General features: G+C 37.1%; 1 protein-coding gene across 2 annotated transcripts in view; it reads left to right on the top strand.

Moving 5' to 3' along the window:
• LOC135098445 (matrix-remodeling-associated protein 7-like) overlaps nucleotides 1-5,000 on the top strand; it is a 12,276-nt gene that overhangs the window by 7,021 nt on the left and 255 nt on the right. Inside the window, exon 5 of one of the 2 annotated variants that reach the window (XR_010267012.1) lies at nucleotides 3,628-3,870. The exons of the other annotated variant lie outside the window; for it this stretch is intronic. The gene's annotated coding sequence lies outside the window, so the exon portion shown is untranslated. The remainder of the gene's footprint in view (nucleotides 1-3,627; nucleotides 3,871-5,000) is intronic. 2 annotated transcript variants of the gene reach the window in all.

The raw sequence follows: 5,000 nt of genomic DNA, 5'->3' as shown, positions 1-5,000 counted from the left end.
TCTGAGACGTCTCCGCCAGTTTTTCTCACCCCCCAGCTGCTAACTCTGTACAAGGGCCTTATCCGTCCATGTATGGAGTATGCTTCACATGTCTGGGTGGGTTCCACTCATACTGCTCTTCTAGACAGGGTGGAATCAAAAGCTTTTCGTCTCATCAACTCCTCTCCTCTAACTGACTGTCTTCAGCCTCTCTCTCACCGCCGCAATGTTGCATATCTAGCTGTCTTCTACCGCTATTTTCATGCTAACTGCTCTTCAGATCTTGCTAACTGCATGCCTCCTCTCCTTCCGCGGCCTCGCTGCACAAGACTTTCTTCTTTCTCTCACCCCTATTCTGTCCACCTCTCTAATGCAAGAGTTAACCAGTATTCTCTTCATTCATCCCTTTCTCTGGTAAACTCTGGAACTCCCTGCCTGCTTCTGTATTTCCACCTTCCTATGACTTGAATTCCTTCAAGAGGGAGGTTTCAAGACACTTATCCACCAATTTTTGACCACTGCTTTGACCCTTTTATGGGACTGGCATTTCAGTGGGCATTTTTTTTATTAGATTTTTGTTGCCCTTGGCCAGTATCCTTCCTACATGAAGAAAAAAAAAATAGGAGTTTTATTATATTAAAACGTAGTATATTTGAAGTACATTATTCCTTTTTTGACTATGGGATTCACCAACAGCAAAATTCATATCATCATAGTTGTATATTTGACGTTGATCCGCTCATGGATTGGAGACTAAATTTCTAGTGAATATTGCAACCATTGTCTCCATACAGATCATTTGTAAAATCTAAACCAAAATAAATTTGGCATCTCTTGTGCAACTTCAAGCCATTATCATCTATTAGCACTTCACAGTCATCCACATGCACCTTGCCTCAGTTGGCTGATTGCAATATGCAAACATTCACCATCATTTCACCTCAGTTAGCCAACTGCTATCCACAATCTTCTTCCAGCTAAATGCCACACATAGGTTATCTGTTCTTAGCTGTAATGTGGGGCTGTAGTGCAGTGAATTACTTAATGGTTCTGTATATTTGTTTTAGAAATTTTTGTAGCTAGTCTCTTCATCCAAAGACAGGCGAAGGCGTTGATTAGCTTAGGTTAACCCAGTTTTTAAGGTGTACTATATATACTCTGAAAGTGCTGCCTTTTAAGTTACATCTTAATTTGGTTCATTGAGTTGGTATTTTTGTACACCTATACTGTGGTAGATTAACATAATAAAGGTCATCTGAATATCACGCCTGTTTTCATATACATACAAACTTTGCCTCCTTTGTTCACCCAACTAATAACCACACATATTTTCATACACAAACTTTGCCTTGTTTTACGCATCAAGTTGTGGCTTAGATGCTCACATACACACATTCTCAAGTATTTACTCTTAAGATACACATACAATAAGATAGAATTTCTTGCCTTCCACTCCCACCAAGCAGGAAGCAAGGCCCTCTTCCTCAACTTACATCCCACACCTCTCCACTGGGTGAATACAAGCTTCAGTGTGAAAGAAGGCAAACCTATTTTTTATCTCCACCTGCCTAAAAATTTCAATCCAGAATCTCTTTATGAGGTAAATACACTACTCACTTCACTGTACACTACCAAAGACACCACATTTCTTCCCTTTGGTGTATTCCAGCTGTCATTGTTATTGTTGTGTTGTTATTATATTTTTTTTATTATTGCTGTTGTTATTATCATTATTATTATTATTATTATTATTATTATTATTATTATTATTATTATTATTATTACTATTATTATTATTATTATTATTATTATTATTATTATTATTATTATTATTATTATTATTGTTATTATTATTATTATTACTATTATTATTATTATTATTACTATTATTTCATTATTATTGTTATTATTATTATTATTATTATTATTATTAATATTATTATTATTATTATTATTATTATCAATGCTGTTATTCTTGTTCTTGTTGTTGCTGTTGTTCTTCCTCTTCCTCTTTTTTTATATATTACTTTATTTTATTCATTTATTCATTTTTTACCTTTGTATTTGTTCTTATTGTTATTAATTGCTGATGTTGTTGATCATGTTTATATCTTTATCTGAATGTTCGTTGGATTGAAGAGGAATGCTGTGGAGTCAGCTTGATGATTAAAAACCGTGATGTAACAACCCACGGAATGCAAGTTTGGGAACATAGCTACATGCGAACGAGTACACACACACACACACACACACACACACACATCTGCAGGGATTTCTTTTTTCTATAATTTCTACACCATTACCATTTGAGCTCTCTCTCTCTCTCTCTCTCTCTCTCTCTCTCTCTCTCTCTCTCTCTCTCTCTCTCTCTCTCTCTCTCTCTCTCTCATTTATAACACGAGAGCCTTCAAGCTGTTCAGGGACGAAGGGCAGCCGTGTTTGTTTTAAACTTATGTGTGGCACTGGATTATTATTATTATTTTATTTTATTTTATTTACTTATTTTATTTTTTTTGTGCATGTTTCATAATGTCACTCTCCCGAAAGAGGATGAATCTCAGCCTAGAATTTCCATGAGTAAAGAGTATAGAGATGGTGGTGGCTCGTCACGTAGAGCACACCTTGGCTTGTGGAGGCGACAGCAAGTAAGCTGCAGCCACGCATCAGACTGCTGTGTAATAAAGTTATGAGCAGACCAAGTAAACATCAGAAGGCAGTATAATGAAGTCATAAGAAGAGAAGGTGACCTCTCCAAGCTAACTACTCGTGGAATCAGTTATCATTTGTTAACTCAATAATGTGCGCACTTGCAAAAGTCTGGAATGTTTCGCTGTGCCCATTAATCACTAACTCCAAAACGCAGTGAGAAAGGATGGGAGAAAGAGTTGATTATTGCTAAAAAGAATCATGTGCATGTATGTATGTGTGTGTGTGTGTGTGTGTGTGTATTGATAGATAGATATAAAGATGTACATATATACTTCTTTAACAAGTCATACTACCACTAACTGTAATTTCGTGAACGTATACTGAAATATGTGTGCAGCACGTTGGCCTGATTGCCTTTTGTAGCTTCCCTTGTGTTCTTATGATCTACAGTCTGCACCTCATTTAAGCAGAGCTCAATTGGTGATCTTTTCTATTTAAGATGCCGCTCAGAAATTTGCTTATACAAATATCAAGATTTTCTATACGCTCCGCTGCATCGTTCCATTCTCTCTCTCTCTCTCTCTCTCTCTCTCTCTCTCTCTCTCTCTCTCTCTCTCTCTCTCTCTCTCTCTCTCTCCTGCACCAAACTTTCATCCTCAACCAAGTAATGACACAATTTCAAACACACATTCAACTTTCATATTGATCTTTTCACCTACAAATCTCTCTCTCTCTCTCTCTCTCTCTCTCTCTCTCTCTCTCTCTCTCTCTCTCTCTCTCTCTCTCTCTCTCTCTCTCTCTCTCTCTCAGCTGTAAGTATAAAAACAGCTGGTTAACTCCTAAAAACTATTCTTTCTCTGGACATCACCAACATCGACAACTTATCACAATAAGCTTTCCATCGCAAATAGGAGAATGATCAGTGAACCTTATTCCCTATTTCGGTTTTTGTTGAGTCCGTCGAGTCTTCACTGGCTTCTTCTTATATCCATTGCTCAGGTTGGTGTGGCGGCAGAGGGTGGCTCGCGGCTCACGGCCAAAATCAGGTCCCAGTTCGTGCGTGTATCTGTAGCCGGAGAAGACCTGCTGGGGAATTCCTTGAAAGCAGTGATCGCTGGGGAGTTGGCTAATTGTTCCTTAGGCGTGCTGTGGAGCGAGGACTCGGAGATAAAGGATGAAGAGAAGGGTTACAACCACCACAAAATGCGAGATGTTGTCCTCGCTGCCTCCAACCCTCGTCAGGTAGAAACAGCTACGATATATATATATATATATATATATATATATATATATATATATATATATATATATATATATATATATATATATATATATATATATATATAGATAGATAGATAGATAGATATAGATAGATATAGATATAGATATAGATATAGATATAGATATATAGATAGATAGATAGATAGATAGATAAATACATATTTTCTTTTTTAAGTGCATTGTGTGTGTGTGTGTGTGTGTGTGTGTGTGTGTGCTGATAAAATACTACGTCCATTGTAACCTACATTATCTTTCTCAACAGTAGAGGTCGACAACCTTTTGAGTGTACTAGTTTATTAGTAATGTCATTGTTTTTTACTACTTTGCGTGTCTGGTGTGATTTTTTTTTTTTTTTTTTACGACGTTAATCTATGAAAATTTGAAACCACAATGATGCAGAATCCAGAGATCATTGTAGTAAAAGTTAAATGGATTTTTTTATGCACATGCATGATATAAATAACATTTTAGAGTAGGATTTATTTCTTGTCACCTCGTACTTTGTTTCAAAGCGTCTTTGATATGCGGCACACGACATTCTCGCAGCAGGGAGAACACACAGATCGATCATTCTGCTGCATAAATCCGGCCACTTGCACATGATACCTGAAATGATCGGACATCAAGCTTGACTTTTTGCACAGTAGCTATAGCGACAGTAACTCGAAAGCGCATTAATCACAGCGGCTAAGTAATCAAATCAGCAGCTTGACTAAGGTGTCGCCAGTGGCTGGGACCAACGAGTCTCATACTCCTTTACATCTCTCCGTATTCACATGCTCCTCATGACGAGTACAGATAATTTTCGTTTTAATTCAGTGTGATATTATAGGTAAGAATTAAGTGAAATCATACGAAAATTAAAACCATAATAAAAGTAAAGATGTACAATCTCTCCAATCTCTCTCTCTCTCTCTCTCTCTCTCTCTCTCTCTCTCTCTCTCTCTCTCTCTCTCTCTCTCTCTCTCTCTCTCATTATTCGGTTTTATTTTTTTGGCATTTGACATGGCATGTCAGAGTCAAGCATCCTGTTTGCAAAGGTCTGGCACGAGTGCCTGAGGTTGCCAACCTCTGCTTTACAGTATATCTAT

This window comes from Scylla paramamosain, chromosome 4 (genome assembly GCF_035594125.1).
Source record: "Scylla paramamosain isolate STU-SP2022 chromosome 4, ASM3559412v1, whole genome shotgun sequence".
Lineage (NCBI taxonomy): Eukaryota > Metazoa > Arthropoda > Malacostraca > Decapoda > Portunidae > Scylla > Scylla paramamosain.
The sequence above is the reverse complement of the archived record's forward strand: the minus strand, read 5'-3'. Positions and strand labels throughout refer to the sequence as shown.